Here is a 12,358-nt window from a genome sequence, read left to right on the forward strand (position 1 = left end):
AATTTGATCATATTACTCCAGTGCTAGCCTCTCTACACTGGCTTCCTGTCAAAGCAAGGGCTGATTTCAAGGTTTTACTGCTAACCTACAAAGCATTACATGGGCTTGCTCCTACCTATCTCTCTGATTTGGTCCTGCCGTACATACCTACACGTACGCTACGGTCACAAGACGCAGGCCTCCTAATTGTCCCTAGAATTTCTAAGCAAACAGCTGGAGGCAGGGCTTTCCCCTATAGAGCTCCATTTTTATGGAACGGTCTGCCTACCCATGTCAGAGACGCAAACTCGGTCTCAACCTTTAAGTCTTTACTGAAGACTCATCTCTTCAGTGGGTCATATGATTGAGTGTAGTCTGGCCCAGGAGTGGGAAGGTGAACGGAAAGGCTCTGGAGCAACGAACCGCCCTTGCTGTCTCTGCCTGGCCGGTTCCCCTCTTTCCACTGGGATTCTCTGCCTCTAACCCTGTTACGGGGCTGAGTCACTGGCTTACTGGGGCTCTCTCATGCCGTCCCTGGGGGGTGCGTCACCTGGGTGGGTTGATTCACTGTTGTGGTCAGCCTGTCTGGGTTGGCGCCCCCCCTTGGGTTGTGTCGTGGCGGAGATCTTTGTGGGCTATACTCGGCCTTGTCTCAGGATGGTAAGTTGGTGGTTGAAGATATCCCTCTAGTGGTGTGGGGGCTGTGCTTTGGCAAAGTGGGTGGGGTTATATCCTTCCTGTTTGGCCCTGTCCGGGGTGTCCTCGGATGGGGCCACAGTGTCTCCTGACCCCTCCTGTCTCAGCCTCCAGTATTTATGCTGCAGTAGTTTATGTGTCGGGGGGCTAGGGTCAGTTTGTTATATCTGGAGTACTTCTCCTGTCCTATTCGGTGTCCTGTGTGAGTCTAAGTGTGCGTTCTCTAATTCTCTCCTTCTCTCTTTCTTTCTCTCTCTCGGAGGACCTGAGCCCTAGGACCATGCCCCAGGACTACCTGACATGATGACTCCTTGCTGTCCCCAGTCCACCTGGCCATGCTGCTGCTCCAGTTTCAACTGGCCTGGGCCCTAGGACCATGTCCCAGGACTACCTGACATGATGACTCCTTGCTGTCCCCAGTCCACCTGGCCATGCTGCTGCTCCAGTTTCAACTGTTCTGCCTTACTATTATTCAACCATGCTGGTCATTTATGAACATTTGAACATCTTGGCCACGTTCTGTTATAATCTCCACCCGGCACAGCCAGAAGAGGACTGGCCACCCCACATATGCTCTCTCTAATTCTCTCTTTCTTTCTCTCTCTCGGGCCGTGCCCCAGGACTACCTGACATGATGACTCCTTGCTGTCCCCAGTCCACCTGACTGTGCTGCTGCTCCAGTTTCAACTGTTCTGCCTTATTATTATTCGACCATGCTGGTCATTTATGAACATTTGAACATCTTGGTCATGTTCTGTTATAATCTCTACCCGGCACAGCCAGAAGAGGACTGGCCACCCCACATAGCCTGGTTCCTCTCTAGGTTTCTTCCTAGGTTTTGGCCTTTCTAGGGGAGTTTTTCCTAGCCACCGTGCTTTTACACCTGCATTGTTTGCTGTTTGGGGTTTTAGGCTGGGTTTCTGTACAGCCCTTTGAGATATCAGCTGATGTACGAAGGGCTATATAAATAAATTTGATTTGAATTAATCAGCTGGCCACCGGACTATTACATTGACCTCCCCCCCCGATTTGTGTTGGACACTGCTGCTACTCGCTGTTTATTATCCATGCATAGTCACTTCACCCCTACCTACATGTACAAATGACCTCTAACCTGTACCCCCGCACACTGACTCGGTACCGGTACCCCCTATATATAGCCTCGTTATTGTTATGTTATTGTGTTACTTTTTATAATTTTTTACTGTAGTTTATTTTGTAAATATTTTCTTAACTCTTCTTGAACTGCACTGTTGGTTAAGGGCTTGTAAGTAAGTATTTCACGGTAAGGTCTACACTTGTTGTATTCAGTGCATGTGACAAATAAAGTTTGATTTGATTAGTAGGAACCCATTAGCATGGCAGGCTCTGGTGCCTTCTTGCCATGGCTCAAAACGAAAGAGAAAATCATACCTGCTAGCTCTAATTGTGTAATACCTTGTCGGTTCTCCTTTTTGTTTTGTCATCTATTTGGTATGTTCTCTGTGATGTAGGCAATGGGAGTTTTGTAACTTTTTCCACCTTGGCTTAGTGCTAGTTTATGGACATCTGTAATCTATTTTTGATTTCTCTGATTCCCGGTGAAGCCGAGAATCAGCTAACGGAGCCGGATGGGCCCCAGCTGTCAATCTGTACATCTCTTTTTTTATTTAATTTTTTCTCTCTTTGTTTTTAATCTGTGGTTATGTTTTAGTTGTGTTGGGTAATTGTGTTCTACCTGGTCTCCAGTATTTGGGCTCTAGCTCGTCGACCATAACCATGGTGATTAGCTAGGCTGGCTAGGCTAGTAGCTGATTTGCTAATGTTAGCTGGCTGGCTAGCTTGCTGGCTAAGATAACTGCATATAGCTAACATTCTTTGATAACTGGTTAGATGGGGTTATGTAATTACAAAATGTTGGTTTAATGTAGCTGTAAGCTAGGTGTTGATAGCAACTCTCTGACTCATGCGGTAGGTCTAATGTTAGCAGGCTAGTAGGGCTAACATTAGCTGGCTAGTTGGCTAACTCTGAGTTGATTTGGAACAATAAATTCATAAAGTATTTGCTTGTAAGTTGACTGAAAATGACATTTAAACCAATTTGATTTAATTTGAAGTTATATATTTAAAGTTATTTATGTTGGAGTTTACATTATAGGGAATAGGCTGGCTTGCCGGGTCCTCCATATCACATCATACCCCGGAAAAATATTTACCGACATGACTGATCGGTTTTATGTAATAACAAAGAAATTTGAAAAGAGATGTGTAACTTTACATTGGAACATTTGATGCGTATACTAATGCAAATCCATATGTTACACATGGCTAAGTTTATGATACCTCCCTTTAATGTGTACACATTTAGTTCAGAGACCTTTTCCAAGACAGTAACACAATCTTAGTTATTTATTTGTGTGCTCTTTGGTCTGTGACCTGTGCGTAACTTGTACTCTGTCTGGCAGACTTGTGAGTAGGCTATCCAACTAATAAGCATCTGGTGATTTCATCTTCTGACTTAATAAACTGTACCAAATTTGTTTTTCAAGAATGCTTTGAATACTTTGTTCAGTTCTCCAATATTCTCTCTGACGATCTCAGTAGTTTCCTCCTTTGTTTCCTGTATTTGATTTCCTCTCCACCCTCAGTACAAGGGGGTCATAGCAGGTTGATTATGATAGACCTGGCTGACAGTATAAAGGGATCCAGTAGAACCCCTGGCAGCAGAACTGCACGTCCTGAGTCAGAGTTGGGCAGTGTTATCCTGGCCTTGCTCAACAATGGAATCAAAAACATCCCTAACAGGTTAGATACGGGAGACTCTAACATTGATTGTATTACATTGCAATGAAACAGGAAATTATTGATTCATGCAGTAGATAATGAAATTGTATGTATGTATATACTATAATTGTATTCTTTATGTATAATGTATGACGGTGATGAGGATGGTGGTGATGACGAGGATGGTTTTATTTTGTGCTCGCCACAGGGACAATAAAGTGACCATGCTGCTACAGTCTCTGGGTCTCTGGGTAATATTAACTAGTACAACCGTGCTGGCCCATGTGACTGACTTACCAGAACACTGCTCAGAGACACTGTCAACTGTCCAGATCGCCTCACACATTCGTAGGACAGCCACTTTAAAAATGGGAATTGATGGGAAATTATGTAAATATATCACTAGCCACTTTAAACAATGCTACCTTATATAATGTTACTTACCCTACATTATTCATCTCATATGCATACGTATATACTGTACTCTACATCATCGACTGCATCCTTATGTAATACATGTATCACTAGCCACTTTAACTATGCCACTTTGTTTACTTTGTCTACATACTCATCTCATATGTATATACTGTACTCGATACCATCTACTGTATGCTGCCCTGTACCATCACTCATTCATATATCCTTATGTACATATTCTTTATCCCCTTACACTGTGTATAAGACAGTAGTTTTGGAATTGTTAGTTAGATTACTTGTTGGTTATTACTGCATTGTCGGAACTAGAAGCACAAGCATTTCGCTACACTCGCATTAACATCTGCTAACCATGTGTATGTGACAAATACAATTGGATTTGATTTGATTTGATTTTGATTTGATTTGACACAGAAGAAGGCTAAAGTATGTAAATGACTGAATTAGAGATTTCTTACCATGGTGCCAATAATGGTGACAAAAATATTATTCAATTAACCTTGGGTGGCCTAACTCTTAGTAGACAGTAACACAATATATATATCAATGATGTCGCTCTTGCTGTGGCTGATTCCTTGATCTACCTCTATGCAGACGATACCATTCTGTATACATCTGGCCCTTCTTTGGACACTGTGTTAACAAACCTCCAAACGAGCTTCAATGCCATACAACACTCCTTCCGTGGCCTCCAACTGCTCTTAAATGCTAGTAAAACTAAATGCATGCTTTTCAACCGTTCGCTGCCCGCACCTGCCCGCCCGACTACCATCTCTACGCTGGACGGTTCCGACTTAGGGATTTGTAGTTTTCTACATATTCTGGTTGTCTGGCAAGACTGTAAACTCTCCTTCCAGACTCATATTAAGCATCTCCAATCCAAAATTAAATCTAGAATCTGCTTCCTATTTCGCAACAAAGCCTCCTTCACTCACGCCACCAAACATACCCTTGTAAAACTGACTATCCTACGGAACCTCGACTTCGGCAATGTCATCTACAAAATAGCCTCCAACACTCTACTATGCAAACTGGATGCAGTCTATCACAGTGCCATCCGTTTTGTCACCAAAGCCCCATACACCACCCACCACTGCGACCTGTATGCTCTCGTTGGCTGGCCCTCGCTACATATTAGTCGCCAGACCCACTGGCTCAAGGTCATCTATATGTCTTTGCTAGGTAAAGCCTTATCTCAGCTCACTGGTCACGATAACAACAACCACCCATAGCACACGCTCCAGCAGGTATTTCTCACTGGTCATCCTCAAAGCCAACACCTCCTTTGGCCGCCTTTCCTTCCAGTTCTCTGGTGCCAATGACTGGAACGAATTGCAAAAATTGCTGAAGCTGGAGACTTATATTTCCCTCACTAACTTTAAACATCAGCTATCTGAGCAGCTAACTGATCGCTGCAGCTGTACATAGTCCATCTGTAAATAGCCCATCCAATCTACCTACCTCATCCCCATATTGTTTTTTATTTACTTTCCTGCTCTTTTGCATACCAGTATATCTACTTGCACATCATCATCTGCACATCTATCACTCTAGTGTTAATTTGCTAAACTGTAATTACTTCGATACCATGGCCTATTTATTGCCTTACCACCTCATGCCATTTGCACACACTGTATATAGACTTTCTTTTTTTCTATTGCATTATTGACTGTACGGTTGTTTATTCCATGTGTAACTCTGTGTTGTTGTTTGTGTCGCACTGCTTTGCTTTATCTTGACAAGGTTGCAGTTGTAAATGAGACCTTGTTCTCAACTGACCTACCTGGTTAAATAAAGGTGAAATCAAATAAAAATAAAATAAGACACATTTTTTTTGTTGTTGAATTTTTACCCCTTTTTCTCCCCAATTTCGTGGTATCCAATTGTTTTAAGTAGCTACTATCTTGTCTCATCGCTACAACTCCCGTACAGGCTCGGGAGAGACGAAGGTTGAAAGCCATGCGTCCTCCGATACACAACCCAACCAAGCCGCACTGCTTCTTAATACAGCGCATATCCAACCCGGAAGCCAGCCGCACCAACGTGTTGGAGGAAACACCGTGCACCCTTGGTTAGCAACCTTGGTTAGTGCGCACTGCGCCCGGCCCGCCACAGGAGTCGCTGGTGCGCGATGGAAGGAGACTGAGAGGAAGGAGAGTGAGAGCATCATCCAAGAACAACTTTTCAGAATACAGCAGAAGAAGTGGGCCAGTGTGAGAGGGACTTGAGTCTTAAGTGTGACACGTTCGCCAAGCTGCAGGAGCGACTCGGGTGCATCAACAGGAGCGAGACGGTTACCAAGTCATTCTTAAAAGAACCTTCTGCCACAGTCCCCTCCAGTCCCCCAAGATGGCTTAGGCCGACCTGAGACTGGGGAGAATACATCTTTCTTTAAACCACTGAATATGGATTTGAAGTGAAGTGAGTTTTCCATTGTGGCTGAGAAAGAGAGCTTGGTGACAGATGGCAGTCTTCCGGTCGACAGTTTTCAGAGAGAGGACTCTGGTCTGTATGACTGTGAGGATGGCAGTGCAGCCAGCTCCAACAAGGACCAACCATACCCCTGTGGCTCTATCAGTTTACATTCAGTCTGCCAGAGCCTGAGCCGGGGCAACACCTCTGAGTACAGCTACCTACAACAGCACTGTGAAATCTAGATCAGATCAGCCCTGTACCAAACTCACATCCTCCTCTTCCACTGTCTCTGGAGCCAGCTGGATACCCAGAGATGTCTGACTGGCTGCAACCCAAAACCAGGACCTCTCAGGCGGTCAAGAGCTCCCTGATACCCCCCCCCCCCCTCTCTCTATCCCTCTTCTCCCCAAGTCCTCCACCTCCTCCTTGGCTACCAGTGTTCCCCTAGGAGAGATGATCCTTCCCCAGCTTCCCCAGCTGTCCACCACAGAGTTAGACCTAAAGGATATGAAGGCTACCATCACAGTGACGGTCCAGCAGCCGTTGGGCCAGACGGGTCAGGACGAGCTGGTGTTCAATACGGAGGAGGAGGTGACCATCAGTGGGGCTCTGGAGAGTAGAGGCCGGGCGAGGAACATCATCAAAATCAGGGATGCCCACTCCTCCTTTGGCCAGGCTTCAGTGTCTGTACTGGGTTCCCTTCCCATCAGGATTATCAGTAACTTCAGTGAAGATCCAGCTTCTACTACAGGCTCCACTATCAAGGCCATGGACCATGCTAATACCACTAAGACCATGGCTGTTGAAGTCAACACCAAACCCAAGGCCATGTCTTCTCTTTACAGGGTGATTAACAGGTTCTTACCCTCCTTTATAAACCCCTTGCTCGCTGATGTTAATAGGGGTAGTGATGTGGAGGGGTCTCATCCCAGAGGGGTGTCTAACACTCTCGTCATGCCAGTGGATACTTCAGCTGAACCTGAGAAGGACGATCATCTAAAAGGTTCAGGAAATGAAAGGAATTACGAGAGGAAGACCAACGAGAGCGTGTTGATGTCTTTTCTGGGTCAAACTAGTGGTACAGCATCATGTGACACACATGCCTGGAAAGAGGCTGATTGCTATGAGACGATGTCATCAGAGAATAGAGCCAATGGAAGGGATGGTAACCAAGCAAATAGGTGCTATCCCAGAAGAGGGGACGTTACCACCTGTTCCCTCACCTGTCATGACCGAGTCCTCCTACCTGTTCCCTCTTCCTTAATTACTGCAAAGCTGTCTGGGGACTGTAGTGAAAGCAGCCAGAATACACCAGAGAACTGTAACCCTGGTTACCCTGCAGCTAACCAACACAGAATAGCCAGTCTACCAAGAGGCAGGCATAATATCAACAAGCAGGAGAGCTATAGTCTGATGAGAGAGGAGTATACAAATATGGAACCAGATGTTACATCATCCACCCCTGGTAGTCCCAGGGTGACCCTGGAGAGGAGGCCATCCTCAGCCAGGCAGGGGATCTTCTCCTGGGCCAGGGAGAGCCTCCCTCTCCCCTTCTCACCAGCTCGGAAGTACAGCCTGGAGCAGCATACCCAGAGACAGAGAACTAGTGACAGTTCTCTCAGCACAGCCAGTAGTTCACCGTTGGAGCCCATGCCATCCACTCTGAGTGTTAGACATGATAGCGGGAAGCTGAAACTCCCTGTAGAGGAAAGCAGTAGGCTGTTCAGTGCTAAACTAGAGCAGTTGGCTAACAGGACCAACTCTTTAGGTAGAATACCTCTGGAGTTCCACACTCTGGACCAAGGCAGTAGCCTGTCCTCTGTGAGCTCCAAGGAGTACAAAAGTTTTGAATGGGAGTCAAACCATCCCACCCTATCCTGGTCCAGCAGGAGCCCAAGGAGGGCCCCTAGGCCCATTCCCTTGACGCATAACAACACCCCCAACACAGTCAATTTTCCCAAAACCAGCAGGTCAACCTTTATAACTGACCCCAACACAGCCCTACAGTCTCCAAGATCCGGCCGGTCTAAGCTCTCTGCGGCAGGGAAACTGATGATGACCAGCCCTAATGCCTGCCGGATCTCCATCCCTAGTACCAAGAACCTCAGCTTTTCTCTCAAGGATCTCCATCAGTCCATCAACAGGAGCACCGGTCTTTCCCCTGATGGGAAGAGTCCTGAGCAAAGTCCACCCTGGTCCACCAAGTCTCTAAGCCGTAACCAGACCCGGTCGCCTCAGACCCCACCACCACGCCTTGCACCAAAGTCCCCCGTCCGGGTCATCAATGGGCACATCTTAGAGCTGCTTAGAGGGGCCTCCGGAGGACTAGCCCCGGCAGCGGCCGGAGTTACCTGTGGATCGATGGGAGAGGCTCACCCTGATCACCCTGTACCCTCGCCCTATGCCTGGTTGACTGCTCCTCGCAGGCCCAACCACCTCAGTGGGCATGCCAGTGATGTCACTAGCGTGTTGAGCGGGGAGCTGCCCCCGGCCATGGGGAAGACAGCGTTATTGACCAATAGGGACAGCATGGTGAGCAGTGGCTATGAGAGCATGGTAAGAGACAGAGAAGCCACAAGGAGCAACACACCCAACAGAGACTCTATCAGCGATAAGAGCTGATCTATTATCAGTGTGACCCAGATTGGGAGGAACCCTAATAGGAGGAGCAACAATGGTAAGATCGGATCTGAGTAATTCCTTAGTTGAATGCACACCCAGCGAGCAAAACTGGACAAAACTGGTTGAAATGACGTGATAATGATGTAATTTCAACCAGTTTTGCCAAATGGTCATATTGTAAGTTGTTGTAGATACAAGTGCCTGATTCATGAGCTGCTGTTAACTCTCCTCACCACTTGCTTTCTGAATGTCACTGAGAGATGTGCCTATTGCACCCCGATGACCTTGCTGTCCACCTTAACCCCCCTGTCCAACCTTTTATTTATTTTTATTTCACCTTTATTTAACCAGGTAGGCTAGTTGAGAACAGGTTCTCATTTGCAACTGCGACCTGGCCAAGATAAAGCATAGCAGTGTGAACAGACAACACAGAGTTACACATGGAGTAAACAATTAACAAGTCAATAACACAGTAGAAAAAAAGAGAGTCTATATACATTGTGTGCGAAAGGCATGAGGAGGTAGGCGAATAATTACAATTTTGCAGATTAACACTGGAGTGATAAATGATCAGATGGTCATGTACAGGTAGAGATATTGGTGTGCAAAAGAGCAGAAAAGTAAATAAATAAAAACAGTATGGGGATGAGGTAGGTAAAAATGGGTGGGCTATTCACCGATAGACTATGTACAGCTGCAGCGATCGGTTAGCTGCTCAGATAGAAGATGTTTGAAGTTGGTGAGGGAGATAAAAGTCTCCAACTTCAGCGATTTTTGCAATTCGTTCCAGTCACAGGCAGCAGAGAACTGGAACGAAAGGCGGCCAAATGAGGTGTTGGCTTTAGGGATGATCAGTGAGATACACCTGCTGGAGCGCGAACCTATTTCTGTTGCAAACATTAAGATTGCCAAAACAGGCCACCATTGATAACATCAGTACGGATTCAATTGAACTCCTGTAAAACAGTGTTATTGGCTGTCTTGCTGATATTAAACAAGTTAATCTTTCTCAGGAAAGAAAAAACTTCTGCTGTCCCTTTTCACAGATGTGTTCTCCTCAAACATCAACTTGTTGTCCAACACTGTTCCCAGGTACTTGAAGGTACTAACCAGCTCCATGTCCAGCAATAATCAACAACCAATTTGACAGAGCTTGAAGAATTCTTTCAAGAATAATGGGCAGATGTTGCACAATCCAGGTGTGAAAACGCTTAGAAACGTTCCTAGAAAGACGCATAGCTGTAGCTGCTGCCAAAGGTGCATCGACAAAGTATTCTACAAACTATGTTTTTCATTTTCAATAAATGTCTAAAAACATTTCTAAAAACATGTTTTTACTTTGTCATTATGGGGTTGCGAAAACAAATCAATTTAATATTGTAATGATGGGGCGGAAGCAGGTGCAGGTGAAACGTTTTAATAAAACCAAACTAAGAACATGACATTAACATAAGGCAGAACGCCAATACACAACAACAATACCAACTAGTGAGTGAACATGGGAGAGTGACATATAAAGGGGAGGAAATGATGAAGGTACTGGAGTCCAGGTGTGAATTATAATGAGTGACAGGTGCGCGTAATGATGAGTGACAGGTGCGTGTAATGATGAGTGGCAGGTGCATGTAATGATGAGTGGCAGCTGTGTGTAATGATGAGTGACAGGTGTGTAATGATGAGTGACAGGTGTGTGTAATGATGAGTGACAGGTGTGTGTAATGATGAGTGGCAGGTGCATGTAATGATGAGTGGCAGCTGTGTGTAATGATGAGTGACAGGTGTGTAATGATGAGTGACAGGTGTGTGTAATGATGAGTGACAGGTGCGTGTAATGATGAGTAACAGGTATGTGTAATGATGAGTGACAGGTGTGTGTAATGATAAGTGACAGGTGTGTTTAATGATGAGTGACAGGTGTGTGTAATGATGAGTGACAGGTGCGTGTAATGATGAGTAACAGGTATGTGTAATGATGAGTGACAGGTGTGTGTAATGATGAGTAACGGGTACGTGTAATGATGAGTAACAGGTACGTGTAATGATGAGTGCCAGGTGTGTGTAATGATGAGTGCCAGGTGTGTGTAATGATGAATCCCAGGACCGGTGGTTAGTACATTGGCGACGTCGTACGCCGGAGGGGAGGAGCAGGAGCAGACGTGACAAATACATTTATGAATTCAGGCTGTAACACAACAAATTGTGGAAAAAGTCAAGGGGTGTGAATACTTTCTGAAGACACTGTACATACCGTACATACATACATTCATAAATACATAGAATTATGAACTAGCCATTGAAAATGTACTATTTTCTCATTTAAGGTGAATATAGTCAGAAGATGTGTCACAAATGGCACCCTAATCCCTACATATACAGAACGAGTCAAACACTTTTTTTTGTTACTACAGGGTTCTATATGTGTTATTTCATAGTTTTGATGTCTCCACTATTATACAACAATATAGAAAATAGTAAACAATTCAGAAAAACCCCGGAATGAGTAGCTGTGTCCACATTTTTGACTGGTACTGTATATAGTGAAACATTTTGACCAGGGCCCATAGTGCTCTGTTCAAAAGTAGTGCACTATGTATTAGGAATAGGGTTCCATTTGGGACACATCCAGGATACTTAGGTTTGTTGTTGTGAAAAACTCTGAGTTGGATCAGATATTTAGCCGAAGCTCACCTTGCCCTTAAATGGCTGTGTTGCTGTTAACAGGGGATAGCTTGCTTCAGTGCCAAACTCATGTTCCTGGAGCACCGTCAGCAGAGGGTGGAGGAGATGAGAGCCTGAAGACAGAGCTGGAGCTGGCCAAACATAACCTTAGGCTGGAGCCAGAGAAATGGAACCAGGAGTGTGGGGGTTTTCTGTAGATTCATCAGACATTAATGAACTAGTCAGTTTATTTCTCTTAGCAACTGGACTTACACTTTAAGGTGTGTGGACATTCCTCTTTTCATGAATGACCAATGCAATAGCAACTGTACAAAAGCATTTATGAAGTTTGTGAAGTTCTTTTCAGCAACCATTGCATTGACTCTTGGTATTGTCATAGAATCAGTCTAATATATAGAATATTCCATCCTACTGTGGCCCTTAAACTTCTTCTTCTCTCCTATGCTTGTCTGGTGTGTTGGTGAGGATATGTTATGTTAGGTGGCTAATATTGGTCATCAGAGGCCTTCCTCATTCATGTTATTTTGAGATGATGGCTAGAAACATGAATCTCACGTTGTGTTTGTGTAGTTGACCCGTGGCAGACGTTTGAGGTGGACTCTTTGGATTGCCTGGAAGCCTTGGAGGTTGTCACGGCGAAGCTGGAGAGCAGGGTCAACCTCTGCAAGGCCAACATCATGATGGTCACATGCTTCGACGTTGCCACCAAGGGCCGGCAAGCGAGGAGATGTCGTCGGACGGACTGCAGCAAGGATTCATGGGTATTTAG

The 12,358-nt window shown here is 45.2% G+C and overlaps 1 pseudogene; it reads left to right on the forward strand.

The window, feature by feature from the left end:
• Positions 1-12,358, forward strand: part of LOC135574760 (kinesin-like protein KIF26B) — a 32,001-nt pseudogene extending 19,643 nt beyond the window's left edge.

Source organism: Oncorhynchus nerka, linkage group LG13 (assembly GCF_034236695.1).
Source record: "Oncorhynchus nerka isolate Pitt River linkage group LG13, Oner_Uvic_2.0, whole genome shotgun sequence".
NCBI lineage: Eukaryota > Metazoa > Chordata > Actinopteri > Salmoniformes > Salmonidae > Oncorhynchus > Oncorhynchus nerka.